Source organism: Meles meles, chromosome 2 (assembly GCF_922984935.1).
Source record: "Meles meles chromosome 2, mMelMel3.1 paternal haplotype, whole genome shotgun sequence".
In the NCBI taxonomy this organism is placed as follows: domain Eukaryota; kingdom Metazoa; phylum Chordata; class Mammalia; order Carnivora; family Mustelidae; genus Meles; species Meles meles.
Genome location: NC_060067.1, coordinates 18,270,351 through 18,294,527, shown reverse-complemented (window position 1 = coordinate 18,294,527; position 24,177 = coordinate 18,270,351).

The following is a 24,177-nucleotide window of genomic DNA, read 5'->3' as shown; positions in this document are numbered from 1 at the left end:
ATCACTTGCTGGAATGGATGTTTTCTGAGAACGAGTAGCACATAAAGATGGTGAGTGATTTAATTATTGGCATTTAAATGTTCAGGTTTGTTTCTGACATTAAGACCAGTAAACTGGAGCCTCTTTGGGGAGTATTGTGGGAAAGTCATGTTGGGAGAGCCCATGGGGAATAGATAACTGAAAGGGACTTATAGACACAATGGAGGGTGGCAGGGTTGGCATGACGAGGACAGTGCACGAAGGGAAGACGGAGATAATAGACAAATCCAAACACCTTTGAGGTTTATAATTTCCTGACCGCTAGCCCCCAATCAGAGCTCCTAAGGAAACTGAGTGAATTCAAAATGTAGATGCTCTAGCCTGAGATGCTTTGAATTTATTTATTCAGCTCAAGGCATTTGCTCTCTATATATGTTATTTTAGGATTATGATGCCAGATGTTTCTTGTGCAGGATGCTGGCAATGAAATTCTTCACATATTTACCTTTCGATTTTTATCTGGGAGGCTTTGAGTGAATGTCACATGACTAAAATTAAAATAAATAAGCAATCTAACTTTTTAAAGTTAAAATTTAATAACTCTTCTCACATAGATGTACTTATCAAACAATATCATTAATAGTAGGCAGTTTTCTCAATTTTTGTTGATTCTATCTTGCCTGCAATCATACCCTGTGAAATAAAATTAAAAATATATAATTACAGTCCTCTTGGTAGGCTGTTGACTATTTTGAGTTAAAAAGCATTCTGTGTTGGCAGCAGAAACACAGCAGCAGTGGTCTAATTTCCTCTAATCCACTAGGTACCTGCTTAATTACAGCCTTCCATTTACTAGCTCTTTGGCTGGATTCCATCTTTGCTTGTATATTTTTTTCATTCAGTTTATCATCCATTTCTATTTCATCAAGTAACATATTATACAGATTGTGCCTGTTTTTCTCCCTGGCTTGCACACATTCAGGGAAGCCACTTCTGTATTTTGTTGTAGAATTGATTTTGACTTTTTTTTTTTTTTGACTCGGAGAAGAAAGACATTTATAATGAAGTTGAGTCTTTAAAAGTTTTTTATTTTAAATGTCAGAATATTACGGGAAATAACAGAAGAGTTTAAAAATCTTTTCACCCATCAAATTGATGAGGAAGGTGACAGATACAGGTAAGAAAATGAAGAGAGATGTTGGTGGACAAGTTTTGCTGCCATATAATGTATTTTATTAATTATTTCTAATGAAAGAAAAGTCTTTTAGAACTACTTTTCAAAACACTTCTTGTGTGGGGCGCCTGGGTGGCTCAGTGGGTTAAGCCGCTGCCTTCGGCTCAGGTCATGATCTCAGGGTCCTGGGATCGAGTCCCGCATCAGGCTCTCTGCTCAGCAGGGAGCCTGCTTCCCTCTCTCTCTGCCTGCCTCTCTATCTACTTGTGATCTCTCTCTGTCAAATAAATAAATAAAATCTTAAAAAAAAAAACAAAAAAAAAACACTTCTTGTGTGTACGTATACAGATCATATACTTCTTCAAGCCAAATACCGAATAAAGTCAATAAATGAAAAATTCAATAATTCAATATGCAAACTTTTATAAAAGTACTTATTGATTACATAGATTTAATTACATGCATATCAAACATACCGAGGTTTTGTACAGCTGAAACATTTTTTTGGTGTTAAAATTGTACGTGATATACAAGAGAATTCAATAGAATATTGGGTCTGGTTTACAGTGAATTTATTCAGCTTACTTAGATTGTAATATCCGTGAAGGCAGGGACATTGTCTAATCTTGTCAGCACCATATTTTTGACCCTGTTACTAAATATATGTGTAGCACAAAGTAAATTCTCAATAATCTATGAAGTACAAGGATATAAAGATTTAAGTGATTTTTTCCCCCCATGGCAGGAAAAAAGAGACAAACACCTACAGATTTAATAACATTGCACCACAGACATACATAATGGAGTCTGGCCAAATGCAGAATGAGTTTAACATTGTGAAGTCTGTTGTCAGCCATTAAAGACAAATTCAGGAGTCTAGAGAGAAGCAGACACAAAGAAAAGTCCACCAGAAGTTTAGAATACAAATGTTAGATTTTTTTAGATTAAAAAACTGTTTAAAATACAAATGTTAGGGGTTTTTTAGGTTAAAAATAAACAATGGCTACTAAGCAGGAGGAGAGTTGGTGAATGGGAAGGGAAACAAAGGACTGCCTTAGGGTGAGGAATGTGTTCTATATCTTGATGGTGGTGGTGGTTACATGCCTGTATATATTTGAACTATTCATTTAAAGAGTGGCTGGATAGCTCAGTGGGTTAAGTGTCTGCCTTCAGCTTAGTTCATGATTTCTGGGTCTTGGGATCAAGCCCCACCTGCATGGGACTCCTTGCTCAGTGGGGAGTCTGCTTCTCCTTCTCCCTCTACCCTCCCCCCTCAACTTGTACTCATATGTGCTCTCTCTCTCAAAATAATAATTAAATAAAAATCTTTAAAGAAAAAAAATCTATGCACTTAAAATGGGTGCTTTCTGTAGTTTGTCAGTTACATTCAATATAATTGATTTAAAAAATGTTCCCAAGCAAGTAAATAAAATAAAATAAAGTAAAATAAAATAGATGATGCCCGATACAGTGCCTTAAAAAAAAAAAAAAAAAAAAAAAACACAAAAAGCACCCCCCCCAAAAAAATCAAAAACCAAAACAAAACCAAAAAAACTTTAGCCAGAAAAACATTTTACAACCTGACTGGAAGTCTGACCTGGAAATAATTTATCAACTTGGAATTTGTTGACCAAAAAATCAATGACTCTGTCATTTTCATTTTATTCTCTCTTTCATCTTTTCTGGCTATTAGCCACTGCAAAAGCAGTGCCTAGTAAACATTATAGACAAGAAAGAACCAAGAAATCTCCTTAAGTTCTTTGATTACTATTAGGGAATGGATTAGAAATTAGGGTCACTCGATATAGCTCATTGCATTTCTGGACAAACGTTATAATGACATCAAAATTCTCTTTTTTTTTGAATCAAGTTTTTTATCTCTAATTTTGCTGTCTCTGCTCACTTCTATTCAGTAAGCAACAGACTTGCCTCATTTGCTGGGACTGGCTTCATATTTGGCAATGCTTTGAGGGTCTGTATCATAGAGTTCTGTCTGACTTCAAATTATATGATTCTTCAAGTTTTCCCTCTGGAATGCAAGCAATGTTCTAACTTTAGAGCTTAGCAATGAAGTCATCATGTCACATGCTGTAAATAAATAGCATGGATAAATGAATTACTCTTTCCAGTGGATTTTTTGAACTTCCTTTGAGAGAATAATCTAGATTAGACAATTTGGGTTTTTATTTTCCTTTGTTTCTCACTATCTTCTACACAAAATTATGTAATATGCTCTTATTTGATTCCTTTGTCTCCAATGTCTTCAATTAGGATGCCAATTCTATTTGCATCTAGGATCTATGGGTATGTTGCAGTGATTATTTTTCACATTTAGTAGGTATCCACCACATTTTGAACTTATCTTTTCATGTTTAGGGGTATTTTCTTTCTTATAAGTCCGGTCTCCTCAAGGAAAACACCAGGTATTTACTTTCCCAGCCTCCCTTGCAACTCAGACCATGGAATTAGAAGGCTCTGCCAATTAGAAGTATCCATCTGAGTTTGATTTGGAAGAGGAGCTTCTGTTACGTTTTGGGTGTTACATGATGTACAAAGTCACAAATTTGGGCATGTACAGTAACCATCCATCATCAAGTGAATTCATTCATTCCATTAATTTATATCTATGATCCCATTAAAAGTTCCCAATGAGTAATTAACAGAGAATGATAAAGCTGCACTTGTTTTGATTTATAGACCATCTTGCATGGTATATTAGAAATATGGACTTCTGCAATGTTAGAACAGTCCTCAGGGATGTTCCTAAAAGACAGTGTAGAAGAATTAATATGCCAAAGGGAAGAATTTTGAGCAATACCTTTCATTGCCCTTCCATTAGAAGGAAATAAGAACTGACATACCTTCCACACCCATTCATGGACACTGATTAATAATTCAGCTGGACTGGCATGGTGTTAAACTTAGAAGAAGCAAGAGTGGAGGACTGCTGACAAGGTACATTAAGGAGGAGCTATTTAGATGGATAACAAAATGTACCTAGAACATGAGATTATTTGTTTCCCATGTGAATGATAAACTAAAGGCTCTCGCTGTGAAGGAGATTATTAATATTCAGGTACAAAAGGTAACCTAGCTAATAAATGTCAGTAATTATGCCAATATTGAATGGGTTCATTCTTATTTTCACTGAGGAGGGTGAGGGTATGCACCAAATCAACACGTCCTTCCCTTAACACAATCTAACCACTCACTCACTATATTAGATTTGCAGTTAGCCAGTGGTAGAAGCCTCAGAGGGTAAGACTCTCAACCCCTACCAGAGGTAATCATCTATACTCAGTGGTAGGTTATGACAACTTACCATGAACTGAACAGTGATTTGGCCTCAATGAAATAAATTACTGTTTTGCATTTAGATATTTAAAGTTATATTCTCTCTTTTCTGGGAGTAATATCTGTGGATTAATTGAATGTCTTCTCTGCCTTAATGATAGCCCATGTACCAGTGTTTCTGACCATAGAACTGATTTTACAGGGACAGAATTAAACTATAGACATATTAGACACACTAGATTTAGAGGTCCAGATATGTACTTTTCTCATCCAAGAGCTGCTGACTTTGGTAGATGTGTAAAAGATTATTGAAGACACATTATGGTAGCAATTATGAGGTAGAATGACATCTCAAAGAATGTGGCGTATGTTATGTACCTCCAAATAGTATATGGTGCTTTTTCTTCCAGCGATCTGGGAATAAAGAGATTAGGAGGCAGAATATCACTTCTCACTTCTACTACTTATGACCCACTGACCAAAATTATGATTCATGGCCCATGGCTTTGTTGGTTTGGATGTCTTAGCGCCCAAGTGTAGAAAGCTTCCCCCTAATACTTAACTACATTTTAATAGAACTAGGAGCTGAAAATGCTTCATGGTCATTACAAGCTTCTTGTAAATTGACCAGGAATGGGAGTTAGAATGTTGCTTTTGATTATCAAAGATATTGGGGGACTACACAGTGGGTACAGGAATAAATATTTGAAATATAAGAGATATTCTGGTCTTTGTAGTGCTATTATAGCTAGTGGTATAGTGAATGGAAGACTTCCATAGACAGGAACATACAAGAAGTAACACCAAGGCTTCTACATTTAAGAAATACAATTTGGTGTTTCCATGACAAATCAGAACCCTGAACAACTAAAGAACAGGTTGAAGGAAAAAGAAACCTCAAATACATAGTAGAGAAAGAAAATCAAAACTTGACATAATGAACAGTTCCAAAAATGGGATATAGTAACTACTCATATTCCCTGTAGTGTCTTACATGCATTTACATACCTTCGATTATTCTTCCTCTCTTCTTTTCCCCTATTATTTGATAATTCTATGTTTTTTAGTTCACAATTTAGTTCATAAGTTAAAGAAAATATGAAGAGGGCATAATAATGGACTTAGAAGAGTCATCACTATCATCTAGATACTATCTTAAATTTGGAATTGGATGCAGAAAACTACGAGGCTTTAGAGTGTGGGTGTTTGTATTTTCATATTTATGAAGGACAGCTGCAGTATGTTAGGCTAGGGCATTTTCTTGTTTGAAATTGAAATATGGCAGAAAACTATCTGGTGATGCTGGGAGGTCAAGAAATCGATAGTAGTGGGTATTTGTCCTTTATTCTACCCTCCCCAGACATACCACTCGAGGATTCTGTTGGGAAGAGAGTGACATGAAGAAGGAGGCCCTCAGAGGCAGTTGTGACAGAGCCTGCTGAAAAGATTTCAGTTGTTTGGAGCCTAGATGGCAAAGACCCTAGTGCCTTTGGCCATGATCAGCCTCTAATATTTTTCCTGGGAAATGTCTCTAAGTCTGTAGCTTCTGAGCATGATGCCAGAGAATCTGGGGGCCACCTCCTCACTAATAAATTCATTTTCTACCAAATCGGCTAGAATGGAGTCTATTGTTTGGATCCTGACTGAAATATACATGTGTCATGTGCATGTGTGCAGATACTTTTAGACAAATACATAATATACATGTTCTTCCTTTCATGTCTATTTATTTATAATGACTTTCCTAAACATAATAGAATTCTAAGGACTAATAATGGGAAGAAGAGTTGATATAGACATACATATGTATGTATGTATCTATGTTTGCCATAGAATTAATTCAATTGAGTATTTATTTTTAGAAGTTTTAGTATGTAAGCTTTCAGACTGTCTTTCATTTTTACACTTACTTGATGAGATACATTATTCATTTTCCAACTATCTTTACTGCAGAAAAAAATAGATTAGGAGATTCTCAATGTCACCCAATGGAACCTTTTGAAATAGTGTTATAGGATTTTTCTCAATTTCTACTCCTATAAATTTAATAACTAGAGAAAATGCACAATTTCACTAAATAATATGAAAGAGTGTATAGCACATGTATGATTTTTGGAACATTATTTAACACTTCTTTAAAATGATTTGTAATAATTTGAGGTTACTATTTTTATTCTTTGCTCGGTGATCTGGAAAGTCCTGACACTTAGGATTTTTTTTTTTTTTTTGTACTCCAGTCATGCATATGTATTTTATGAAAGTAAATTTATGTTTTTAGAAATATACTTTTACAAATGTTTGTTGTGATTTCTTCTCATTACTAATCAGGCCTGTTACTCAGTAACTGAATTTGACACATTTTGAGTGAATTTGGCAGCACAATTTGCTTTTAACTATTTAAGCGACTGGATCATGTCAAAGACAATCTTTCCATTTGCTCAGATGGCCGACGTTAACAAACTGGCCGTTTTGCAGTGTGGTGCTTGTCTTAGAATGGCCAGGGTCTCATTCAGGATGCTACAGGCTCTCACACCTGAGTGAAGAATCTGAGGCATAGAGCTTGTAGAGGTTTATAAGCTTAAATTACTTTTGTATTTTGCAGTCCGGGGTGGAATCTATTCACAGCTGAAGAGGGAAAAAATCCCAAGACAATAGGGAGGACTTCCAAAATGTCTACCCTTCAGGCCTCTTGCCATTCAAATATTTCTTAAGGGCTTTCTACCTTTATTTCCTCTGGTTTCTAGTGCTTTCTTTCGCTCAACTACTTGAAGAGGTAGTACTTAAAATAAATAGACCAAAGGAATCCTATCCTAGGGGGATAGATCCAAGAGCTCACTTCTGAAATCTTCAGGGCACATAGAGCAAAACAACAACTGAGCCTCAAAGAATTATGGGGAGGTATAAGGTGCCTGGAAACAATCCAGCTATTCTCACTAGGTCTTTTGTACACTCATGTCATCAGTAGGGATTACATATGAAAGAAAAGAAGTTCTCTGTTTAGTGGCTACTCAGCAGGCAAAGCACTAAATCTCCCAGTCCCTTATATTTCTGGATTTTAATTGATGGGGCTGGTACACAGATAAAGCCATTTTGGCACAAACGACATGTGTTGGCATTTAAGCAAGAGTGGCAATTTTAATTTTATCTTCATCCCCCGAATTAGGATAGCAAATAAAAAAATAAATAAATAAAATAAAGGAAAACCCTGTTGTTTTGTCAAACAAAAAGTTGTTGTTTTTTTTTTTAATTTGGTTTCCAGGGATAAAGATAAAAAATAATTAAAACAAAACTTGCCTATGTCCTTTTAAAGCAGTTGGTTAATAAGCTTTGGCTTACAATTTCAACCCGGAATTTCCCTAGACTATCCTATTTATGATAGAGGCTGGATTTTACAGTGAGGTTTTATGTGCCTGGTCTACATTGGAAAGCCCAGCCCTGTTGTTTAGGACCAGAAATGGACACAATTTAATTCTGTTTATTATAGAAGTCAAGTGCTTTTGGAGAGAAACTTGTGAGCAGCTGTTTAATATTGTCTTTCTGTTAATAGAGAGGTTCATTTCTCTTGCCCTCTGAGGAGAAAGCAGTTCACGAGATTTCTGGAGGCTCTTTTCTACAGAAAAGATCAGCTGCCAGGATTTAGCAGCAAAAAGCATTGGCTGTTAATTGGTGGGGCTGGCTGTCTCTGACAGGTGTCAATTTAAGGACCATATTCCAGTAGGATTTCTAGGGATTCTGCAAAGAAGACATAAGTAATCAAAATGAAAATGAAAACATCATTTTATTATAAAATATCCCAGATACTTTTTAATCCTTTTTTAGCTAAATTCAATAGGAAGAAAGGTTTTAGAATGAAGATGAAGATGGGCAAGGGTTATATGCCTTCCTCAGAAGCTCTTTAATAGTTAAGGAAATTTAAAAATGTTTTGAAAACAATATAGTTAAAATAATTGAGCAAATGTTATAGTGAGATGATGGTTTTAATAATTGTACTTATGATGATAAATAAATGAAACATTCTTTTAAAGCAGGGCCTTGAATATAACATTTAATGTATGCTACAATGGAGAGTATTATACTTCCTGGAAAATCAAAATGGCATTTCGTCCTTAGATTATTTCTTCATTTTTGGTGTTCGTATGAAGTAAAAATGTATCTCTAGGATGAGATATTCTCATACTCAAGATCTTAAGGGCCCATTCTAGATCTATCCATTATCTCAGATCTCAGTGTCCTTTTTTGTTAGTGTTAAGAATGGGACAGCCAACTGTATCTAAGCATATTTTTTCTTTTTTTATTTCTTTTTATTTTTTTTTAAAGATTTTATTTGTTTAATTGACAGAGATCACAAGTAGGCAGAGAGGCAGGCAGAGAGAGAGGAGGAAGCAGGTTCCCTGCTGAGCGGGACTTGATCCCAGGACCCTGATATCATGACCTGAGCTGAAGGCAGAGGCTTTAACCCACTGAGCCACCCAGGCGTCCCTATTTTTTCTTTTTTGAGAAGATGAGGATGGGGGGAGGGGAAAAGGTGAGAAGAGGGATAATCTTAAGCAGACTCCATGCCTGGTGTAGAACCTGATGCGGGGCTCGATCTTAACAACTCTGAGATCATGACCTGAGCTGAAATCAAGAAATCAGATGCTTAATGGACTGAGGCACCCCTGTAACTAAGAATTCTTAAGTGAAATTTATGAATATTAACTATATGTGAAAGACTTTGACAGGTTTAATAACATCGAGGAATTATTTGATGGAGGATGATTTGTGTTACACATAAATTTGGGGTCAAATACCTATTTAAAATATGCCTTAGGATCATACCCTCTTGGACTTCTACAAGCACTTGAGTAGTCCTACAGGTAGAGTGAGGTTTCTGTGTTAAGACTGCATGGGGTTAGTGGGGCACCTGGCTGGCTCAGGCAGAAGAGCTTGTGACTCTTGATCTCTGGGTCTTGAGTTGGAGCTGGGAGTAGCAATTACTTAAAATAAGTAATAAAATAAGATGGTAAAGTGGCAAAAGTTATGTGTACTTTACCCCAATAAAAATAAAAGATAAAAGACTACATGGGGTAAGGTTATTTCTCTCTGTGTTCCCTGATTATTTTTGTTGTTGTTGTTTTACATGATTTTGGAAAATCGAGTTTGGATTTCTTCATCCACGGGTTTTTGTTTGTTTGTTTGTTTTGTTGTTTTTTGTTTCTTGGTCTTTTTGGTAAAATGAAAAAATATTAATTTTAAGGTTTATTGCAGAAATACCACATTTTGGCTGAGTTGTGTAAAATGATTCAGAAACAATATTCTTTAAGAGACAAGAGAGTTTGCCACCTACCTGCCTAAGAAGTTCAAGTATTAGAGTATGGATTTCATTTCTTTCTGTTGGTAACACCCAGTGAATTTGTATTCCAAGATGAGATGTTTTTTAGTTTCCAACTCAAATAAGGAGTATCATTGAATAAGGTAGTAGTGGCACCTTGAAAATGTGACTCATGAAGAAAGCTTTTTGAAACGAAAGATATTGTTAGATAAGTACTTATATTCTTTTATGGAAAAAAGATGTTTAATAAGAAATTTTAATCTTGGAGAATTGTTGGATCCCGAGGAGGCATGCAACCTCAAGACCTCCAAGCAGGGATTTTACAGAAAAACGAAGAAATTTGAGGACAGTGGTGCTGCCATCTCCTTCCAGGACTATTTGTTGAAAAAAATTACAGGTGTGTGTGTGTGTGTGTGTGTGTGTGTGTGTGTGTGTGTGTATAACTTGGTTTGTTTGTTGCATTGTTACATAAAGGGGAACCTCATACTAACTGATACATTGATCCAAGCAAGTTGGGTGCACTATAAGTCTCTCTCCCTTCCTCCCGCCTTATCTCTCTTTCCCTCCCTTTCCTCTCCTGGGATTGCGAAGTAGGATGTCATAAGTATACGTAGACCAAAATACATGCTGAATAATAGGAAATAAAGCTGACTTCAAGTTGTAGAGTCTGCATTCATATTGTGTTCTCTACTGCACAGATATTTTAATAGTATTTATCATTTATGTGCACAATCCCACAGCATTTTTTTTTTTTTTTAGTCTAAGTCTAGACTGATGATGAATGAAATAACATGAGAAAACAAAACTTGACATGGAGTGGCAGTAAAAAAATTGTTATTTCCTCTTTCTCTTCCGTCTAGAAAATGAAGCCTTGGTAGGGTTGACAGAGTTCACACAGGGACGGGGAGCACTTGTTAGGGTTTTTGAAGGTCATGTTACTCTTGTGTGTGTTTTAAAATTGAATCATTGATAGTAACATATAGTCACTCTGTAGAAAACTACTTGGGAATAGAGAAGAATTAAATTTATAACCTACATTTTCAAGCATGTTATCCTCAGTTGAGTGACCATAGGAATCGAATTAGTTGATGTATTTTAAAAGACAGTATAATTTCTATTTTCAAGAATTTTATAACCTTTGATCAAGCAGATTTTTATCAGCCTATAAGAAGACCGGTATTCCTAGTATAGATATCTATATCTGCATCTATATATCTATACATATACACATATATATGCACGCACACACAAAATGCTAGAGTATGTGAGTGTCTACACATTTATACACACATATATATAATATCACCAAAGAGTGTATTTACATATATATACCTATATATATTTGGATTTTAAATGGGGAATGATGATTTTTTTTAATTGGATGTGAAAAAATTGGTGGTTTTCTTTACTTGGCTGTTTTAATCTGCTTTCACAATTTAGTTTAGGAGAAAGCCATCACCTGAACCATTCACTTTTCACCCTTTTGAACTGCCACGTGGGAATACATTTAAAACAACTTGAATCTTTTACGTGAGCATGATCCAACTTTAGTCTTGTCTTGTATTGCACAAAAATGTGGGCAATTTTCATCAATTACTTTTACATATGTTTCTAGTCCTCTATTATGATTATATGAAGAGGCAAAATTTGTGGAAATAGTACCAGACAGTGATCCTGTTTTAATAAGATTTCCAGTCTAATTATATGTGCTCTAAAGGTTCAAATAACATTTGGATCAGCTGCCAAATTTTTTGGGTACTTAACTCAACTGAACTTCTGAACTTCAGAACAATTTCAGTTTTTAGGGGTTGAAAGATTCTTCCAGAGAAAGCAAATCCCTTTGTCTGGTCAAGAGTTACTTGTAATTTTCTTTCTTTCTTTTTTTTTTTTTTTTTTTTTTACAGTCTAGCCTGATACATCCAACCTGTAGATACCTTTCCTGCTTCACACTAGTAAGGAAGTGGAACCATTACTTTAAAAAAACAGAGGTTATTTTTTTTTTCCGAAGGTGGTGAATGCATATTTTGAATTGTATCCTGTTATGTTCAAGTTGGGAAAGAAAAAGGTCCTTTTTTTTTTATGTTTGTAATGTACATTTAATTAGGCTTATGGTTAGATGATGTCATTTCTGACTATAATGTTTTCCAATTAATAGTAACAACTATGTTTTATATCAGTTTTATAATGCCCTCCCCATTTGTTTTAGTACAGATGTGATCCTGACTACTCCCTCTGAAATTTCTTATTAATCTCATTTTACAGGAAAAGAAAGAGTCTTGGAGGGTTAGTGATTAACTGAGAGTCTGAGTTAGTTATTGAACTGAGATCTTCCTATTTTTGGTCCATAATTCATTCCACTATGCCACAGCTACCTCTAACCTCATGTGATTAGCTTTTTTCAAGAGACAGAGAAAAACACAATGATAATATGGAAATACTCAATTTTATCTGTGGGGTGTCTTATGTAGAGGTGAAGCCTGAGGTACCTAAGCCACATGTAGACTGAAATTATGGGAGAGCAGAAGAGTCATGTTTGAAAAAAGTGCCTCCAAAGACACAAAGAAGGTGTGTGGATTTCTTATTTTCAAGCTCAAGTCTGAATCATGAAGAATCTCATGATTTGTTTTTTGTTTTCTGTTTTCTTTCTTTCTTTTTTTAAGAAATAAGAATATTAGGGGCACCTGGATGGTTCAGCCAGTTAGGCATCCAACCTGATTTCTACTTGGGTCGTGATCTCAGGGTCGTGGGATCAAACCTCCCCTTGGCTCCGTGCTCAGTGAAATCTGCTTCTCTCCCTCTCCCTCTCCTCAAGGCCCACCACCATCCGCCTTCCCCTCCATGCTCGCATGCGTGCTCTCTCAAATAAATCAACAAATCTTTTAAAAAAGAAATGAAAAGAATAAAAACATTTCTCAAGTAACTGGTAGACTCAAAGTCATTTTAATTTTGCCTTAATTCTTAGCAAGTGGAAAAATAGCTATTTCTTTGTACCAATGTCTCCATAACCAAAAAAAAAAAAATAATAATAAATAAGTAAAATTCTAACTTATTTGAAAGATGTAAGCCAAATCCAGTTAATATACTCTTATGAATTGTTGCAATTGTTTGAAAAATATCTCTGAATTCAACCATTTAAGAGTCTCCAAATACTAAATTCAGGCAAATATTTCCTTACCCCTGAGGATTCTATTCTACTGAAATTACAGAAAAACTTTAAGTGTGACAAAGCTGCAATGCTGTCATTAGAAATCAAGAAATGTTTCTACTAGAACAGAATTTCTAGAGAATAGGAATCTAGTGATAAAACTGAAAGAATAAAAAAAAAAAGACTGTGGTCCTAGCTACTAGACATAAGCATTGATCTTCTCTAGAAACTCCAAGGTCAAAGACACCATGTGCAAGCAACTGGGCCAGGGACCCGTCAGCACAGTGATTCATTAAAGAATAGCCTCTTTCTTTCCTGTGTAAATAATTAGGGCGGCAGCAATGAATTTTACCCTTTGGCTCAGGCCAGGGAACTGCTCTAAGAGTTTGCAAGTGTCCTCAAGGTTGAGTTCACTGGGTTCTGAGAAAGAAGCACAGGGAAATTTGGGGTAAACATAGATTTGAACAGTGGGTGTAGGAAAAGACATTCCTCCTTAAAAAAAATATGCTATATCTACCCTTTTGCATTTGTAAAATATTGCTTGGGTGGGGAAGGGGAGGAGGAGTTTCGGTTACCTACTTAGTGGTTCTCTATATACCCTAGTTTTAGGCCTCATGGCCTAAAACTACCAATTAGTGTCCCCTCTTCCAGGAACCTATTGATGGGGAGAGGGCTCTCTCTCTATTTTTCTATCTCTCTCTATCTCTTTCTCTCTGTCTTACCATCTATACACAGAAGAAAGCCAACTACAAGCCTCCTACGTTAATTAACCTAATACAGACTTCCTTCAAAACTCCTTGTATAGAGGGCACATTAAACAAAGAAAATTCACAGAGTATAATCATAAGTGAAACTTTATTTTTATTTCTCACTGTTCTTTTTATCCCATTGATAAAGTGGGATAGACTTCCCTTACTTTTTGAAGAAAGTGCATGACTTTTCTATTCCCTCTTCATTGTTAAGAGTATTTTGGTTAGTGTCAATAGCGAAACAGGTGTGGATTCATGACCTTCACGTCTCTGGTTCTCTATACTGACTGACACTTCAGTATTCATTCAAAGATAAGACTTTTCCCAGATCCCTCAGCTTCTGTGGGTGAGCTGCCTGCCTTTGGGGAAGAGGTTATTCTGGGTCTTTTCTCTTTCTCTCTCACTTTTTTCCCAACTGATAAGTTTTTCTTTCTGACCTTTCAGTGGTTTGAGAGAAAAGAGAATGGGGAAATATTCCTTATTTCATAGAGTTGCTGTGAGAAATGAAATAACACACCATATTTAATGGAATCCAAGATGCTAATGACTGTAAACCATACTTTTTTGATATACCACTAAGAAGGGAAATACAAATATTGCCAATTAAAATGGGACATAATACTGTTTTCAATCAAATTTACTGTTAATTTTTTAAATTATTGAAATAAACTTTGGATTTATTTATACATGTTTTTTGACCATTCTAATATATAAATAACAAAAGAGGGTATAAGTAAAATAAATTTATTAATGTAGTTCTAAAATGTTTTCATATTCAGTCTAACATTTTGCAATCACTCTTTCACTGCCATTATCACCATTTCAACTGTCACGTTTTTCTACATGCTTTCCTTCCCTATGCCAAGAACATCATTAGGGCATTTCTTAAAAGAACGTTCTATTGCTGTTTATGGAATTTTTGTCCACATGGCTGACACCCTTCTTACAAGCTTTGGCGAACAGCTCTTTAATTTTATCAGAAGCTATCAAGAAAAGGGTTTTAGACAACAATCAGAGCTTCTACTTCATCTTCAGAAGATCCTTAAATGGTTCATGGATTAAAATATTTAGAGGGGCAGTAGTCCAGTCATGCCATAGAGGCAACCAAATAAAGCTGTGCCCAGTGACAATTGTCATAAGTGGCTAATAATTAGCCATAAAATTCTATTGATTGTCAGATGCATCTGGATTTCAAAAGTGTTATAATATGAGAATGTGGACATACTGAAATTCATAAAATACGATATGTACACATGTATGTGTATACGTCTATGTGTGAACAGTGTCTGACAAATAGTAAACCCTCTATTATAATAGCTATAATTACTATGATTATTACTGTAACTTGAATGATACCCTAAAAGAACGATTTTATGTGTTTTGGGGCTGGAATCTATTTACAATTGGGACTTTTTCTATTGCAGGAAATTTTGTAGGTATTTTGACTTCTTTCTTGGAAAAAAAAATGAACACACATCTATGATATGGTAGATGCATTTTTCTCCTGCTGCCAACTGTCCACCCTTTTTGTCAATCTACTGTGTAAATGTTTTTTCTTGTGGATTCATAGCTCCCTCTCAGGTGGTTCTCTTGGGTAATATTTGAAAATCTTTTCTCTTGGGGTGCCTGCCTGGTTCAGCTGAGAGAGCATGTGACTGTTGATCTTGGGTCATGACTTTGAGCCCTACATTGGGTGCCGAGATCACACACAAAAAAAAGTATAAAAAACAAAACAAAACATTTCTTTCTTATGTATAGCACACATCTGGTCCATGAGAAACCCTCAGGAGTACTACATCCAATCTAGTCTGGAATCAGACTGATCTTAAGGGAATAACAACTCTTCTTTTCCGTCTTCCAAAGAAGTTGAGAAATTTGACAGTCTGCATCTGTATTTTCAAACCATGGGTTGTACCCAGTTCACTGTGCCCTAAACCCACTTCTCTTTCCTCTTCTCCCTCTCTTAGGAACATCCTATAGACAAAGCTTCAACAACTTAGATTATGGTAATGTAATAAAATTTCACAAATGCTAATAGTGGTAATGTGTGTGGATTGGAACTCAAGGTTCATGTGACAAACGTAGGAAGACTTTTATGTTTAATTTTAAACTTTTCTGTCCAATTTGGAAAGATAATGTCAAATGGAACAAGTGCCCTAAAAGAAAAAGTAGAACTCTGTCTATAGACATACTTCTGTGAATAATCTTTCATCACTAGCTTGATGAAGGATATAATTGCTTAGTTTCATTCTCATCTTTGTTATGTAGGCACAGTCTCCCATGGTGCATTCTTACCTTAGTGTTCCATGTTTTCTTCCACATTCATGGCTTCATGCATGCTATTCTTTCTGTGTAAAACACATAGTCCTTGCTTAGGATCCCTACACACATCTACTTCTTCATCACTAAATGGTTTTATCACTTTCTCTAGAAGGTTCCACTCTCTTTGCCTCTGAGTTTTCTTGATAACAGCTTGTAATGCACTATATTCACCACACATAGAAGAATTACAATATTAATTACACCTATGAAAACATTAAGTTGGTTGAAGAAAATTTTGACTTTTCAGGTAATTCTATTACCACCTCATAATCGAAGGCTAGTACTGGTCATTATTCATTTTTCCAATTCCAGTACCAATCACAAGACCTGGTGACAGTAGATAATCAATATATATTTATTGAGGGAATTTGAATGGATATAATCTTGAGAAGAAAACAGAAATATTTACAACCATAATTTTCCAACATGTAGGAAAGTAGAGATGTCTTCTTTATTACTCATTTGATCAGGCCGATCTCATAAATTAAGCGCTAAAACTACGTATGTGCATGTGATGTGTGACTTCTTTTTCTGCAGTTTTTCTGAAAGCAATGTATGATTCTTAACTTCAATCCTGTAAAACAAACCCACATTAAGTTCATTTATGTTAGCTACAATTTCTCAAATAGAACGCAGAATTAAAGTCCATGTATTTAAACAGTTCTCTATAGAATATCATATTTATGAGAAGAAGATATTTTTGTTTTTATTGAGAATCAGATTTCTTAAGGAATTATTTGAGGACTGATTTTGAGATTTTGAAGTCCTTTGAGAATTGTTTAAGCAGCGGAAATATTAACTGGGCAACTTCTATCTTTACACTCAAATTATACATTTACATGTGTAACTTTTTCTGATAGGGCAACAACTTTCTATTTATTTATTTATTTGACCAGGGGTAGTGTGGGGAGGGAGAGAGCAAGCACAACAGGGGGAATGGTAGGCAGGGGAGAAGCAGGCTCCTTGCTCAGCAGGGAGCCCAATGTGGGGCTCGGCTGGATCCCAGGACCTGGGATCATGACTTGGGCTGAAGTCAACCTCTTAACCAACTGACCACCCAGGCACCCCAGGGCTACAACTTGCTTGTGCAAACATTATAGCTTTTCTTCTGTTGGCCTCAACCCCTTGAAGTGGTTTCCTAAAATGTGCTTCCCTCCCTTCTTCAGTTGGATGTACCCTATACCTCATTTGGTTCCTTGTTAAACATCACCTTTGCCAGGAAGCCTTCCTCATCTGTGGATGCTATAGGCTCCTTATTATTCCTTTCATGGCCTTCTATTTATTTTATTTCCTCTTTCTTTCTTTTAACCTTTCCTCACAGTTTTATCAAAATTGGCATTTATTCCTTCATTCATTCACTCACTCACTAACTTATCAATGCAACTGTATATATGATATCTCTCCCCTTCTCTTCTATACCACAAATTCTATTAGGGCTGGAAAATATGTAGGTCTTTTTCTTCACTGTATCCAGTGCTTAGACGGACCCCTCATATAATACAGAATCTTGAAAATATCTAGCAAATGAATGAATTAAAAGAATCAAGAATATTAGGAAGGAAATTTGCAGGAAATTGAACAAATTTGGAGGGAGACATGTGTGATTTGCCTGTGTGAGTGAATGTAAATTCTCTAAGCTGTAATTTTTTGAAAAATATGCTTTGCTAACTTTTTGCTTTTATTTTAAAAAGACAAGCAGAAACTTCTTTGCCCCATCAGCACGTCTCAAATAAGTGAGCAATTAAAAAGTGCAATGTATTGCATAAGATTGTCTACAGTGCTCATCTAATTACTTAGGACTTTTCCACCACTAAAATACATCTTGACCCTGCCAGGTTAGTCATGCCCCAAATTTAGAAGGAAGAATTCCTTTTCCTAGTGGAATGGTAGTTGTTTGTTTCTTTTGTTCCACTGTGTGGCAAAACTTTATTTTTTCTGTTGATATTAAAAAAAAATATATATATATATAGTTTTAAACAGATACAATTCATTAAAGGGGAGAAATTTTCAGAAATGAAAATGCTATAAGTAATTTATAATTTTAAAATTTTTCTCCCTTCCTCCTTTTACATTAGTATAAAGAATAAGAACCCTCATGCACTAAACTTGGAGTTTCTGCAGGTCAACCTTCAGAAAGAAACCAAACTACAACAATGTAAAATCCTTGGTTTCTCCTAAAAATGAGTAATAAATCTCCCAGCTTACCAGTTCCAAACAGATTCTTTGAAGACATTGTTAATCTAGACAGGGGATAGAGCACTGGACAAAATGGACATGGACCTTATATTCTTAAGGGATTTTAGCTTAAGTGGTATTGTTACAGGCCTTCCTGTGTGACTTGGAAAAGTGATTTTTTCCTTGTAGCTGGCCCAGGGTGCCAGTGAGACCAAGGTGTGAAAAGGTGATATAGTCTTGTTCTTCGGACAACAGCTACTTTGCAAATAAGTTGGTTTTCAAATTGGGGTCACCTCAGGTCACTCTTGGAAGCAGGAGTGGTGAGCGAGCCCGGCACCTGGTAGCTACCACTAATACCACATTTGGGAGATTTTGCTGCGGCAGCTGAATCAACAGCTGGGATTCTAAAATCCTTAACTTGCACATAGGATTTAGCTTTCTCACCCACAAAATTATGGTCCTATATTTACCATCTGTGTGTCACTTTATATTTATGAAATTATAAAAAAAAAGAATTTATTGGGGAAGTAAAGAAATATTTTTGAAAATAATTTAAAACCATGAATCTGTGGCTTAGAAATGCAGTTCTTGATAAGACATGGTCCATCAGACAGAACTATAGTCATTAAGAATAGCTATTTAGTTAGTAACTTTTGAGAGGAATCATTATTAATTTAAAAACCCCCAAACCATGAGCTATCTATCCTCTTTAACAATAATAGGAGAAGATTTTTTAAACTGCTATGGAGTTCATCCAATACTTTATTCTCTTTAACTGTATCAATTTTAATACACAACGGAAGGAAAAACGAAAGCTAACCTTGTGGCAACTTTGATTTTTTTTTTTTTTTTTGGTTTTGTTTTGTTTTTCCCTTATATTCAAGGGCATTTGCTTTTTGCTAGAGGGACTGAATTGAAGGAATGGCTGACAAAATGCAGGTCACTTTGTCAGGTGTAGGACCTTTTAAGAAACAGGGAAGTCTGATTTTATCAGGCTACTATGCACAGGTGAGATGCAAATCTACCACCAATCGTTCCCACTGGTGTCATTAGCTCTCCTGTCCCATAAATAAAGAGCCTCTCTGAGAAACAGCTTCTAGGTATTGTGTTGCTACTTCTGAGTGCTAGCATGCAAACAAGGGAAGAATGATCAAAGAGAAAATGCGATCCCTGTGGATTGAGGCGGTATGCTGGTCTGGGGACCAAAGAGCATGACTTCTATGGGCTTCTAGAGAGGACTTTGTCAGTTTTCATACACACTCTTCTCTTGATAAGTAATTAGCAACTTTTTTTTTTCATGCCTCTGCCCTGTGATGGTCTTAAGCTTACTGTTTAAATTATTGCATAAGTAGAAGGGACCTTAGAGATGAACCACTTACAGAGCAGAAACATTTGCACATTTGCCTTTTTCTAGAACTGTGGAGTCACATTCTTATTTTTCTCATTGTAAATGGCTGAGTTCAAGTGGGAGTGAAAGATTTTTTTTTTTTAATTCGAGTTTGGCAAATGATCAATTCAAATATGCTGCTTAGTTTGGGGAATTAAAAAAAAATCAAGTAGAATCCTGCTTGAAATGGAAAGTTACTCTTTCTCCAGATTTTGGATATCACTTAATGTTAACTTCTACAGACTTTTTTTTCCTTTCAAAACAGCTTTAAGTTATTAATCTGATGTTAAAGTTTATAATCTGAGATGATTTGTTTGTTTTTCATAAAAGATTTCCAATGTCAGTAATTCCATAACTGTATGTTCCTAATTTAAAATAATCATTCAGAAGTAAAAATAAGCCACTCTGTCACTGTGGGGCTTTAAAGGAAAGGGCAGTCTTCCAAAGAAATTATAAACAAATTGACCCTCATAAGATTTTTACTCTTATCTAAAAACCCATTCTTTGCCAGTAAGCCTCATGCCAATTTGTGGCTAGAGCAGCCCAGTTCTTAATGGCCCATTATCCTCAGCCTTCCTGATCCAGACAAGTAAATGCAAGCCCGTGCCTCAGGAAGAATGATTGATTTAGTTACATGGGCATAATTGTTGTATTGGGAAGAATCAGTTCTTTAAAGCTTAGGGGAATGAGAAAGTTAGAGGTGAGGTTGGCTAGACTTACCTTGACATGGAGACAATCAAGTGAAGAAAAATCAATTGGCATCTATTTGATACTCTGTGATGTGTAAAAACTATTCCAAGAAATTAAGTTGCTATTTCCATTTTTCCCCTCAAAAGGAAGAAATCAGTACTTTTAGTTAAATTAAATTGTAAATTTCACTTATAAATAAAGATGAAATAGTTTCAAGGTATATGGACCTTCTTTAGGGATAGGATTTCGTGCTTATGTGTATTTTACAAATATTGCTAGTATGGACTCTTTGTAGATAGGGCTCAGGTTTAACAAAGGACAGAGAAACATATTACAGAAACAAGTTGATAGTGTAACAGTAAGAAAAAATACATATAAATATAATTTTATATCTTATATAGAACTGTAGAGTATATACTATATAGTTGTTTATATAATTGTATTATTCTATGGGCAATAGGCTATATCACTGATACACCCATAAGGCTACAAGACTGTAATAATAATAGTACATTGAATTTGTTTGACTTTTTGCAATTATTTGCAGGAATTTGATTTTTCAGAGACTCATAAATTAGCCACTTTCTTTTATCCCCATTACTCACATGGAAACTGAATCTCAGAGTAATCTTGATTTTGAGCACCAAACCTAGACTTGATTCTAGGCGTTTTGGATCTTGAGAACACCTAGGTAATCCCACTTATTTTTATATATAATGAATTAAAAATTTGGGATTTCAGATTTGTTCATAAGATCATGACATGACTCATTAAAATAAACTTAATCGAGTTCCTAAATAATTCATAAGTACATTTTATTATAAAGGATTTAAACTTTATAGACACAAGAATTGAAATAAGAAATCATTTTTCTTCCCTATTCTAGCTACAGACTTTGTCAGCTTGCTGTGAATCATTTCAGACATACCTCTATAGATTTAACCACAAAAGAAACATGCATACAGACTTACACATACCCTCTCTCTCACACAATGTCTGATTTATTCATTTATAAATGCATGATAAAATTAATAGCTTTCAATATGCTTTCTGCAACTTGATTTTAAAACTCAACACAGAAAGAGAAGCTTTTATATTTCTTTTTAAGATTTGTTTATTTATTATTTTAGAAGGAGAGAGAGAGAGAAAACAAGAGATAGAGCATTGGAGGGGCAGAGGAGAGAGAATTTAAAGTAGACTCCCCGATACATGTGGAGCCCCAGTTGGGGCTCAATCCCATAACCCTGAGATCATGACCTGAGCTGAAATCAAGAGTCAGACAATTGAAAGTCACCCAGGCACCCTGGGAAAGAGACTCTTGTATTCAGGATAGTTATCCTCTTCTTTTAAATTGGTACATAGTATTATTTAATATAGAAAACCATAACTTATAACCATTTTCGTGTTTTGGTGAGCACTTACATAGTTTTAAGTTTATTTTCTTTAAACAAGTGAGTAGCTTATAAAGATATTGGAATATTGAAAGGATAAATTTCTAGAGGTGATAGATACTGGAAATTGCTTTTCATTAAGGTTCTATAAGTTTTTACACAATAAATTGTTGGAGGAGGTCATCAAGAGGACGTGACCACTACTTGACCCCAGAGCTAGGTCTAGACAATCAGAGACTCCCCCACCCCTGTCGTTCCAATATACGTTCCCTTCCAGGTTCCCCTCGCTGGAATCATTTTCAAAGACAGCTCTGAGACAGTAAGGTGCTGTTGGGACCTTCTGGACTGAATACATGCCTAAACCCAGTTAAGACCTCTATATAAGCTTTTGAGATTCTGGCCAAGATCTACTCATCCTGCAGCTGCCAGAGATAAGCCTCCTAAGTAAGTTAAGTTAGTTGCCTTGAATATTAAACTGAGACCTACTAACCCAGAGTAGCCTTAGCCTGTCTCTCTCTTTGCCTTCCCTGTTGGGGTACCAGTTTCAGATTTCACCCAGGAAGTTCCCAAGTTTGGGAACCAACATAAATCCACCAACTTATATTGAAAGATAGACATACTAATTTTTTATTTGTGCAAAGGAAAACTGGATATTTAAAAATATTAAGTGTGTCTGAGCAAATTTTCTTTTGTTAAGTAGCTGCTTATATTCTCTTCTCTGTGAAATATCTGTAAAAAAAGCTTAATCTATTTCTTTAATCTTATTTTTTAAGTGTTATTTAAATTCCAGCTAGTTAACATACAGTGTAATTAGTTTCAGGGCTACAGTGTAGTGATTCAATACTTCCATATAATACCCTACGCCCAAGACAAGTGCACTCCTTAGTCCCCATTATCTGTTTCACCATCTTCCCACTCACCTCCCCTCTGGTAACCATCGGTTTGTTTTCTATAGTTAAGAGTCTGTTACTTGGGGTGGTTCGGTGGCTCAGTTGGGCTACTGTCTGCCTTCAGCTCACGGGCTCGGGTCATTATCCCAGAGCTCTGGGATTGAGTCCTGCATCTGGCTCCTAGCTCAGCAGGGGGTCTGTTTCTCTCTCTGGCCCTACCCTCCCTCATGCTCACTCTCTCTCTCTCTCACTCTCTCCCTCAAATAAATAAAGAAAGAAATCTTAAGAAAAAGAGAGAGAGAAGACTCTGTTTCTCGGCTTGCTTCTCTTTTTCCTCTTTACTTGTTTTGTTTCTTAAATGTTCCACATATGGGTGAAATCATATGGTATTTGTCTTTCTCTGACTATTTCATTTAGCATAATACTCTCTAGCTCCATCCATGTCATTGGAAATGGCAAGATTTCGTTCTTTTTTATGGCGGAGTATTATTCTATCCTATTTGTTAAATAATGTATCTCATTAAATAAATGTATCTAATTTATATATAACATGAATCTATTTCTGGAATGTTTATATATAATGATTATATGTGTATATATATATAATTTATATATAACATGAATCTATTTCTGGAATGTTTATATATATATATAAAATTTATACATAGCATGAATCTGTTTCTGGAATGTCTCCTCTGTTCCATTGCTCCTCTTACCTATATCTCTTCTCAAACTCTCATTTTGTTCTATGTTTCCAGAAGCTTTGCTAGAACATGTTATCATCATAATTTCTTTTCCCTTTTTCCCCTAAATTGTCTATTTTGGGGCTTTTCTTTTCCGTAAAGATCTTCCATTCATTAGACTCAGCTTTTCAAATTCCATTAAAAAGTTGAAAATTTGGTTGAGATTTCATATCATTTGTACATGAATTTGGAAAGAATCTTAATGTTCATACTGTTGACTCTTTTCATCATTTATTTAAGAGAATGAGAATGTGTGTGTGTAAATTTCTTAGTTTTTTATATTATTTCGTATTCAAATCTTGTAAATTTTTTTTTTGGGGAAGATTTTATGTTTTAAATAAATTCTATACCCAGTGTGGGGCTCAAACTCACAACCCTGTGATCAAGAATGGCATGCTCTATTGACTGCCAGATGCCACAAGTCTAGTAAATTTCATATTAGTTTTATTCATAGAATTTTACATTTAAAAAATTTTGCTTCCCTTATTTAAATATAATTGACATAAAACATGGCAAATTCAAGGTATACAATATATTGATTGGACACATTTCTATATTGCAATGTTTTCTGATTTATTTTTTTCACTACTTGTTTTTAAGTTTTCAAAGTTTCTATGGATATATTATCAAACTCAGAAATTCTTCCCTCAACTGTGTCCAATCTACTAATAAGTCCATCAAAGGTATCCTTCATTTCTGTTACAATGTTTTTCATCCCTAACATTTCTTTTTGGTTCTTTCCTAGGATTTCCATCTTTCTACTTGCATTGCCCATGTCTAATTGCATATTGTCTATTTTATCTGTTAAAGCTCTTAATACATTTGTCATAGTTGTTTCAAATTCCTGGTCTGATAATTCCAACATGTCTGGTTCTGATACTCGTTCAGGTTCTTTAAACTGATTTTTGCCTTTTAGTATGTTTTATT